Below are 11,004 nucleotides of genomic sequence, written 5' to 3' on the forward strand. Positions count from 1 at the left end.
CCCATTGAAGTCTATTGCGGTTCGCGAACTTTTACGCGAACCGAACCTTCCGCGAAAGTTCGCGAACCCGGTTCGTGAACCTAAAATCGGAGGTTCGGCCCATCTCTAACAAAGACAGCTGCTCTGTGACGGCCTCAGAGGTTGTCTAAGAGAATATTGGGAGCAACCAGGGGCGTTTCTAGGGTCCTTGGAGATCGGGGGCACCTGTGGGCACCAGGCGGGGAGGTATGGGCGTGGCCATGAGGTGAGTGGGCGTGGCCATGGGTGGGGCCAAATGTACATGAACTTAGCAGGGGTGTAAGCTACAGATAACGGGCTTGCCCATCGAAATATTGGATGGAGCCCCCTGTCCTTTATTTGGATAATTTACAATCAGTATAGGCATAGATCAAAGATGTATACGCACATACAATTTTGATTGGTCAATCACTGACCCCCAATGTTACCACCCCGTGCAGTAAGTGGGCCAACAGACAATGAATTTTATGAACAGAACTAAAATTGGCTAATCAAAATTGTATGTGTGTACCAGGCTTTACAGCTAATACTGTACATACTGAAAGTAGCAGGGATCAGCATACAATATAGCTGGTTTACAATCAGTAAAGGCACAGAGTAACACCTTACACTGTACACACTGGAGGTAAATCAGCACACAGTGCAGGCACTAGAGAACAGCGTATACTGTACATACTGTAGGCAGCAGAATTCAGCACACTGCAGCTAGCGTGCCAAAAATATGAGGATCACGTTGTGCGGCGTGCTTATCGCGCCGCACCGAAAAATGGGTGGGCCATGGACCAGAATATAGGTGTGGTAACGGGTGGAGACAAATTTACATGAACCTAGCAATGGTGGGACATTAGATTATGACAGTGGTGGCGAACCTTTTGGAGGCCGAGTGCCCAAACTGCAACCCAAAAGTCACGTATCTATCGCAAAGTGGCAAAAGCAATTTAAACTAAATACTGTACAAACGTTTTAACTCATACATGAACATTATGGAAAATCCAAGTTGAAAATAAACTGTGAAGATAAACAATTTCATCCATCCTACTCCTGAAAAATGTATTCAATTTTTTAGAACCTCCCAGTTTTATTTTCTGTTTTAAAAAGCTAAAAAAGTAGGTTTAATGCTATTGTCTCATATGATAAGGATTCAGCTTTTCCCATAGTCTCGCATTTAGCAATCATGTGACCCCCAACAAGACAAATTCAGCAATCATAAGGCCCCCAACAAATCATGAGGCCCCCAACAAGACAAATTCAGCAATCTTGAGGCCCCCAACAAATCATAAGGCTCTCAACAAGACAAATTCAGCAGTCATGAGGCACATAAATAGACAGCATTTCACATAAATAGGCAGAATGCCCCCTTAATATGATAGCCCCCCAAGTTAGGTAGTGAGTGACAGGGACCCCCAGGTTAGCTAGTGAGTGACAGGCACCTCCAGTTAGGTAGTGAGTGACAGGGACCCCGATAGTGAGTGACAGGGAGCCCCTTTAGGTAGTGAGTGAGTGCCAGGGAGCTCCTTCAGGCAGTGAGTGAGTGCCAGGGATCCCCTTTTGGCAGTGAGTGAGTGCCAGGGAGCCCCTTCAGGCAGTGAGTGAGTGCCAGGGAGCCTCTTCAGGCAGTGAGTGAGTGCCAGGGAGCCCCTTCAGGCAGTGAGTGAGTGACAAGGAGGCCCTTTAGGTAGTGAGTGAGTGCCAGGAAGCCCCTTCAGGCAGTGAGTGAGTGACAGGGAGCCCTTTAGGCAGTGAGTGAGTGACAGGGAGCCCCTTTAGGCAGTGAGTGAGTGACAGGGAGCCCCTATAGGCAGTGAGTGAGTGACAGGGAGCCCCTTTAGGTAGTGAGTGAGTGACAGGGAGCCCCTTTAGGCAGTGAGTGAGTGCCAGGGAGCCCCTTTAGGGAGAGAGTGCCAGGGAGCCCCTTTAGGCAGTGAGTGAGTGCCAGGGAGCCCCTTTAGGGAGTGAGTGCCAGGGAGCCCCTTTAGGGAGTGAGTGCCAGGGAGCCCCTTTAGGGAGTGAGTGCCAGGGAGCCCCTTTAGGGAGTGAGTGACAGGGAGCCCCTTTAGGAAGTGAGTGAGTGACAGGGAGCCCCTTTAGGGAGTGAGTGAGTGACAGGGAGCCCCTTTAGGGAGTGAGTGACAGGGAGCCCCTTTAGGGAGTGAGTGAGTGACAGGGAGACCCTTTAGGGAGTGAGTGAGTGACAGGGAGCCCCTTTAGGGAGTGAGTGAGTGACAGGGAGGCCCTTTAGGGAGTGAGTGACAGGGAGGCCCTTTAGGCAGTGAGTGAGTGCCAGGGAGCCCCTTTAGGCAGTGAGTGAGTGCCAGGGAGCCCCTTTAGGTAGTGAGTGAGTGCCAGGGAGCTCCTTTAGGGAGTGAGTGAGTGCCAGGGAGCCCCTTTAGGCAGTGAGTGAGTGCCAGGGAGCCCCTTTAGGCAGTGAGTGAGTGCCAGGGAGCCCCTTTAGGGAGTGAGTGCCAGGGAGCCCCTTTAGGAAGTGAGTGCCAGGGAGACCCTTTAGGAAGTGAGTGAGTGACAGGGAGCCCCTTTAGGCAGTGAGTGAGTGCCAGGGAGCCCCTTTAGGCAGTGAGTGAGTGCCAGGGAGCCCCTTCAGGCAGTGAGTGAGTGCCAGGGAGCCCCTTTAGGGAGTGAGTGAGTGCCAGGGAGGCCCTTTAGGGAGTGAGTGAGTGACAGGGAGGCCCTTTAGGGAGTGAGTGAGTGCCAGGGAGCCCCTTTAGGGAGTGAGTGAGTGCCAGGGAGCCCCTTTAGGCAGTGAGTGAGTGCCAGGGAGCCCCTTTAGGCAGTGAGTGAGTGCCAGGGAGCCCCTTTAGGCAGTGAGTGAGTGCCAGGGAGCCCCTTTAGGGAGTGAGTGAGTGCCAGGGAGCCCCTTTAGGAAGTGAGTGAGTGACAGGGAGCCCCTTTAGGTAGTGAGTGAGTGCCAGGGAGCCCCTTTAGGGAGTGAGTGAGTGCCAGGGAGCCCCTTTAGGGAGTGAGTGAGTGCCAGGGAGCCCCTTTAGGGAGTGAGTGAGTGAGTGACAGGGAGGCCCTTTAGGGAGTGAGTGACAGGGAGGCCCCCTAGGGAGTGAGTGAGTGACAGGGAGGCCCCCTAGGGAGTGAGTGAGTGCCAGGGAGCCCTTTTAGGGAGTGAGTGAGTGCCAGGGAGCCCCTTTAGGGAGTGAGTGCCAGGGAGCCCCTTTAGGGAGTGAGTGAGTGCCAGGGAGCCCCTTTAGGGAGTGAGTGACAGGGAGGCCCCCTAGGGAGTGAGTGAGTGACAGGGAGGCCCCCCTCCAGCCGCCGCCGCTCCCCCCTCCTTACCTCGCAGCAGACCTCATGATCAGCGGCGACCCGACCAGTACCAGCGGGCACCGGACGCACCCGCTCGATATGCGGAAGTGATGTCACTTCCGCATATTAGTGCGGGCGCTGGGTCCTAGCGCCCGCACGATTGGTCGCCGGCTCGCCGCCTGATCCTGAGGTCTGAGTGACGCGGCGGCGGCGGCTGGACGGAGCCGCTGACAGAGGGGGCGGCCGGGCGGAGATCCGTGGCACCCCAGGACAGATTAGGGGCACGTGCCCCCCCAAAATAGGGCTAGCGACGCCCCTGGGAGCAACAACACCGTGAAGTCCAAAGAACACACAAGACAGGTCAGGGATCAAGTTATTGAGAAATTTAAAGCAGGCTTAGGCTACAAAAAGATTTCGAAAGCCTCGAACATCCCACGGAGCACTGTTCAAGCAATCATTCAGATATGGAAGGAGCATGGCACAACTGTAAACCTTCATGGAATAACACAGCGCCAAGACTTATGCTGTTGTGTGCTTGCATGCACTCCCATCCACCTCCAGAGATATGCTCTTTTACTCTGCAGTCCTATCGTGCAATATATGCACTCAAAAAAAAGGAAGCAGGGAGAAGTTTCTCTCAGTGAAAGTAAAACCAATCTTTTTATTAAACACGACACAATAGGTATAAATCAGAACACTCACATCAGGAGGGTCCCATGCCTCTATAGGACCCTCTCCTGGAAACCTCGCTTCCCACCCTTGTGGTACTCTGAGCCATAAAACGGATCAGTGGTGTCCGGCCCGCTCCCGTCCTGACTAGATTCGGCCTTCCGCCGTCATCAGGGGATACGAGAGCGAGCGGGCTAGGGCACAAATATATAAGAAAAACATAATTACCTCTCTCCAACCTGCCTGCTGTCACCTCCCAGACGCCGATCGCATTACAAGCTATTTCCGGGTGTCGGCCATACTGGATCCGGTGACGTCAACTGCGCTCCATCGATGTAAACAGCGCTGCCCAATGCGGAAGAAAGGCCGCATGCAGATGCAATACACAAATTGCGTCGCATTGTGGGTTGGTGACAGCGGCAGTGGAGTATATTCATAATCAGATGTAAATGCTATTACAGCATAATAGAAATAAAAATAGTTCTCATCTGACTGTAAAATAACATTAAAATAACATTGACTTGTAAGTATAAATCTGGCAGACACTCTGCTGCCATCAAGTGTCCATTATACATATTGCACAGATCCCATTAAAAAGCCCATATATTATCTTATTCAATGGCCTTATCCTATATCTATTGCACAGTATTATAAAAATAAATACATATAAAATATATAGGCATAAATACATTACGTCTTCCCCGAGGGGGCACGTCAACGCCGGGGGGGAAGTCTAGTAGGAAATGATTTGTGCACACATTATTCGCTGAAGCTAACGCCCTCCATTGCTGTACCTGTTTGAATGCATGTTGTGTAATATGGTCCATTGGAGCTCTGCACTTCTCCGCAGCTTAATCAACTCAGGTGCAGCCTTCTGTATTTGGAAGCGCTGCCTACACCCTCTTCTCTATGTAAAATGTTCTAAGTATACTTGTGGTAGCCTGCATCCAATCTGCATTCAAATTTTAGATTAGGGACTAGCACATAAATTTGCACTTAATTTGCATAATTTTGCATCTGATTTGGATCCAAGGCGTGTATTTAGCCCCTGAGGGTCTGTACACGCCCCTGATGGTTTATAAGCCAGTTGCAGCCTGTGAGCGCTGTCATTTTTGTTTGTCTGTCTTGAAGAAATAAATATACCATTGTATGATAAGTCGCACCAGGTAAGTTATGCTGTAGACATTGTCCAAGAGTCATTCGACTCTTGCAAGCACACAACAGCATAAGTCTTGATTGGAGGCGCAGAAGAGGCACGTGATGGCGACGCAGCGTTCCAGGCTGATACGCGGAAGTAACGTGAGTATTCTCCACGCCAGCCTGCTCGCTGCCCACTGCCCCCGGCCCGCTGCCCGCATTTTTGGTGGGAGAAGAGAGGCAAAAGGAGGGGGACCCAGGTGAGGGGGGGGGGGATATTTCCTCCCTCCCCGCCGCTATCCCTGCTGTCACCCCTCCTCCTAGTGCTGCTCTTCCCCTCCTTAGTCAGGTGTAGGGGGGACGTGGCGACACACCCCTGGCTGTCTGGCACCCGGTGCGCCACGCCCCCCTGCGCCCTTAGGTAGGAACGCTACTGCCCGAACCTACAATTTTCGGTTTGCGAACTTCCGCGGAAGGTTCGGTTCGCACGCACTGTCGCGAACCGCAATTGACTTAAATGGGGAGGTGAACTTGGAAAAGTAGAAACACTTATGCTGGCCAGAAAAGTGATGGAAAAGATGTTTCAAGGGGTCTAACACCTGGAGGGGGGCATGGCGGAGTGGGATACATGCCAAAAGTCCTGGGGAAAAATCTGGATTTGACGCAAAGCAGCGTTTTAAGGGCAGAAATCACATTAAATGCTAAATTACAGACCTAAAGTGCTTTAAAACTTCTTGCATGTGTATACATCAGACAGGTAGTGTAATTAGAGTGCAATTAGAGTACTGCTTCACACTGACACACCAAACTCACTGTGTAACGCACCACAAACAGCTGTTTGTGTAGTGATGGCCGTGCTGGACTACTGCGCAGTGCGCTCCATGGCGAGATTGCTCTTCCTCACTCAGTGATGTCAGGTTAGGTAATGTCTGACTGCCTTATCAACTTTCCATGGTTCTTTCTCTACCATTGTTAAAGCTTACATCTATTTTTTTTAAATTACACTTTCTACTTGCTGTTCAGTACCTGCAACGAGAATCTATTATGGAGGGCAAGTCTGCCATTGTGACCAAGGGTAATGGCCGGGGAATCAGGGTTCGATTCCGGTCCGAAGTGGGAGCCTGAGACTTATGCTGTATAAGTCCTGTACCTGCCCTGACCACACTTTGCAGACCAGGAATCTGTGGTCAGATGGACCCTTGACCCAGCGTAAGACAAACCAAGTCGAAAGCATTTGCCAAGTATGTGTTATGGATGGCAAATCTGCCATTTATTCAACTGTGTGAAACTTTCTTTGGTACTTTCTCAGTACCATGGTGTCCACGGCGAGTAACAAACAGGCCAAGGAATCCTGCTTCGATTCCGTTCCGGAGTTGGAACCTAAGAAATGGCTACCACAAGGAAGGCAGCAGGCACGGCAGGGGATATACTGGTCCTGACTGTAAAAGTAAAAGAGAGAACCGACGACCAGGACTTTTTCGAGGCCCTGCTGTAATGAATCAACTTTAAATCCCTTAACGAGAATCTGTTATGGAGGTCAAGTCTGCCATTGTGACCACTGACCATGGGTAATGGCCGGGGAATCCTTCCTGGTCTGATTCCGGTCCGGAGTTGTAGCCTAAGAAACGGCTAACACCACAAATCCAGGCAAGGAGGGCAGCAGGCAGTCATGCACGTCCCGAGGTAGTGACCAAAAATAACTATACAGGAGGACTTTCGAGGCCCTGATGTGTATGTGAAATGAATCAACTTTAAATCCTTTAACGAGAATCTCTTATGGCGGACAATGACGATACCACTTGCCTTTCAGGAGAATCTGTTCTGGAGGGCAAGTCCATTCAAGTGAAAGGTATGCACTGACTGCCAGGTATAATACAATGTGCAGTCACAGATGCAGTGAAAGGTATGCAGTGACTGCAAACAGCCGTTTGTGTAGTGACGGCCATGCTGGACTGGTGCGCACCATGACGAGAGTGCAGGTGATGGTGGCTGGCTTTACAGCCCATATGGTCTCCCGGCTGATGTAGCTGAATGACAGAACAGAGACTGTCCATTAAATTTGGTCTGACCACAATGAAGCAACGACCTTATTATATTTGGTGTGCCAACCCCCGAGACACTCATATAGCCGGCGGTCATTGCTTCATTGTGATACGCAAGCCCCTTCACCGCGGCAAGGTAATGATCATGAAGGGGGATTGGGACATGTACATGCCTTTTGTTTTGTTGTTGCAGCCACCCACAGTTCAGCCAGAAATATTAGGCAGGCATGTAGACACCCCAGAAAAATTATTATAGCAGCCGCTGCTAGCAGCGGCCTAAATAATTCAGGAATCAGCCTGGAGTCCTAGACCCTGTTGGTGGTGGCAGAGAATGCAGTCAAGCGGCCAGCGGGCAGTGGTGCCGTGTGGGAAGCGACTTAGTCTTGGGGCAGGCAGCCAGCAGTCACACGGCGTGCAGGCAGAGATGCTGTGTGTGGGGACTGACTTATTCTTTGGGCTCTTTGGGCGGGCAGTAGCCATCCGGGATCCATGCATCATTCATTTTGATAAAGGTGAGGTACTGAACACTTTTCTGACTTAGGCGACTTCTCTTCTCAGTAAAAATGCCTTCAGCTGCACTGAAGGTCCTTTCTGACAGGGCAAGAGAGAAGTTGGATGGCAAATTGGGACAGCTCTGGCCACCAGTTAAGCCTGCGCACCCAGTAGTCCAAGGGTTCATCGTTGCTGCTCACAGTGTCTACATCCACAGTTAAGGCCAGGTAGTCAGCTACCTGCTGGTCCAGGCATTGGTGGAGGGCGGATCCCGAAGGGTTACGGCGAGGCGTTGGACTAAAGAATGTCCGCATGTCCGACCTCACCATGAGATCGCTGGAGCACTCTGTCCTTGCCTGCGTGGACATGGGAGGAGGATTACTGGCAGTGGTACCTTTAGTGCTGTCACATCACCCTTAAACGCATTGTAAAGCATAATTGCCAGCTTCTTCTGCATGTGCTGCATCCATTTCGCCTTCAGGTGAGTTGGTAACAGGTCCGCCACTTTGTGCCTGTACCGAGGGTCTAGTAGCGTGGACACCCAGTACAGGTCATTCCCCATGAGTTTTCTTATACGGGGGTCCCTCAACAGGCTGGACAGCATGAAAGAGGCCATCTGTACAAATTCGGATGCAGATGTACTATCCATCTCCTCTTGCTCTTCCTCAGTGACGTCACGTAAGTCCTCTTCCTCCCCCCAGCCATGAACAATACCACGGGAACGTGGAGCAGCACAAGCCTCCTGCGATGGCTGTTGCGGTTGTTCTTCTGCCGCTGCCTCTTCCTCCTCCACATAAACACCTTCCTCATCATCCTCCGAGTCTGACTCCTCTTCTTCCCCACACAACTCCTCTTCCTCCTCCTCCTGCCCCCTCTGTGCTGCCGCAGGTGTTGAGGAAACATCTGGGTCTGATGAAAATCGCTCCCATGAATCTTCCTGCCCTAACTGTTCCTCTTTAAGCTCCTCCACAGCTTGATCCACCATTCTACGCACGGCACGGTCCAGGAAGTAAGCGTAGGGGATCAAGTTGCTGATAGTGCCTTCAGCGCGACTCACCAGGTTGGTCACCTCCTCAAAGGGCCTGCATGCATTTCGCATCAGTGTCCAGTTCGGTAGCCAGAACATCCCCATCTTCCCAGATTGTGTCCTTCTACTGTAATTGTACATGTACTGGGTGACGGCTTTCTCCTGTTCTAGCAGGCGAGAGAACATGAGCAGGGTCGAATTCCAGCGAGTCAGGCTATTGCATATCAAGCGTCTCACCGGCAAGTTGTTTCTCCGCTGAATGTCCGCAAAGCGTGCCATGGCCGTGTAAGACCGCCTGAAATGCCCACACAGCTTCCTGGCTGCTTCAGGACGTTCTCTAAGCCTGGGTACTTTGACACAAATCTTTGAATGACCAGATTCAGCACATTTGCCATGCAGGGTACATGTGTCAGCTTTCCCAAATTCAAAGCGGAAAGGAGATTCACCACGTTGCCGATATCCAGCTGGGGCGGGGTCAGCCATTGCTCCACCTCTTTGTTAAGAGCAGCCAAGAGAGCTGAACCAGTGTGACTCTCCGCTTTGAGGCAAGGCATGTCTAAGATGGCGTGACACAGTCGTAACTGGAGATGGGGCTGTGTAGCTGGAGAGGAGGAGATGGCAGCACCACTAGAGTTAAACTGCCACTCAGACAAGGAGGAGGATGACAGCAAAGAGGATGTAGCAGGAGGAGAAGGAGAGGAGGTGACAGGAGGCCTGCCTGCAAGCCGTGGAGGTGTCACAAGTTGGTCCGCTGCGCAGCCACGTACTCCCTGCTTGCCATCGTTCACCAGGTTGACCCAATGGGCTGTGTACGTAATGTAGCCGCCCTGCCCATGCTTGGCAGACAAGGCATCCGTGGTCAGGTGGACCCTTGACCCAACGCTCTTCGACTAGAGATGACACCACTTACCTCTCAACTTCAAGATACAGTTTGGGTATGGCCTTTTTAGAAAAATAATTGTGGCCTGGAATCTTCCACTGCAGTGTCCCAATGGCCACAAATTTACGGAAAGCCTCAGAGTCCACCAGCTTGTATGGTAATAGCTGGCGAGTTAATAGTTCCGCCACGCCAGCTGTCAGATGCCAGGCAAGTGGGTGACTGGCAGAAATTGGCTTCTCCAGCTCAAAGACTTCCTTCACGAACACCTGGCTGCTGTGGGCAGAGGAGCAGGAACCGCTCAAGGGCAGAGGCGGAGTGGAGGAGGGTGGCTGTGAAGGTGCAAGGGAGAAAGCGGCTGAAGATGCTGAACCTGAAGGAGGAAGCGGAGGCGGAGGGTGGCTTGTCTTTTGGGTGCTGCTTTTCCCCAGGTGTTCTTCCCATTGCTGTTTGTGCCTTTTCTCCAGGTGCCTTCGTAAGGCACTTGTCCCTAGTGAGTGTTGGCCTTTCCACGGCTCAATTTTTGCAGGCAGAGACAACAGTTGGCTTTGCTCCGATCTGAGGCACACACATTAAAAAAATTCCACACCGCTGAGCCTCCCTAGGGTGATGGCACTATGGTGGCATTAGCAGCTGACGCTGTCCATAGCTGGCGATACATGGCACCGGACACTGCCACCAGCTGTTTCTGAGGACGAGCTCCCTCTGCTTCTTTCAGGGACTCATCTCCTCCTACTCCTCTCTGACTCCCCCTCTGAACTGTCCCCCCGGTCATCTCCTCTATTGGGAACATACCTGGCATCCGTATAATCGTCATCATAATCCTCCTGCCCAGCTTCGCTTTCCTCAGACACCTCCAAAACTGCACCAACACCAGGTACTTCATCATCCCCCTCCTCACATGTTACGTCCATAGTATCGCCACCTAACTCAGACGTATGAGGTGGTGTAACTTGCTTAGCTCCTTCATCTTGTTGTAGCAGTATTGGCTGTGAATCAGTGATTTCCACACCAAATAACTCCTGTGAAGTGTCAAATGCAGCGGATGTGGTGCCTGTAGTAGCGCTGGTGGCTGCAGGAGATGAGGTGTTCTGTGTTAAATAGTCAACCACGTCCTGACAATCTTGGGAAGTGATAGGACGTGCCTTGTTCTGAGCACTGTACTTTGGCCCAGGGCCACACGAAATCACATCAACACGGCCTCGCACAGACCTGCCAGGTGGCCTTCCTCTGGGTCTGCCTCTACCTCTTCCTCTACCTGTTTTGTCCGTTTTGTCCATATCGGGGGATGAAGTGAAAGGTATGCACTGATTTGACGAATACAATGTGCAGTCACTTTATTTGGGGAGTAGGAGGCCCAGAATTGAATACGCACACCTAGCTCGACACACACTTCAGGGAGGTCTAGGTGCCCCAAGCATTATCCACTACTATTATGCTGCTAGGCTGGCACAACTGCTACAGTGGTCCTC

Source organism: Hyperolius riggenbachi, chromosome 10 (genome assembly GCF_040937935.1).
Source record: "Hyperolius riggenbachi isolate aHypRig1 chromosome 10, aHypRig1.pri, whole genome shotgun sequence".
In the NCBI taxonomy this organism is placed as follows: domain Eukaryota; kingdom Metazoa; phylum Chordata; class Amphibia; order Anura; family Hyperoliidae; genus Hyperolius; species Hyperolius riggenbachi.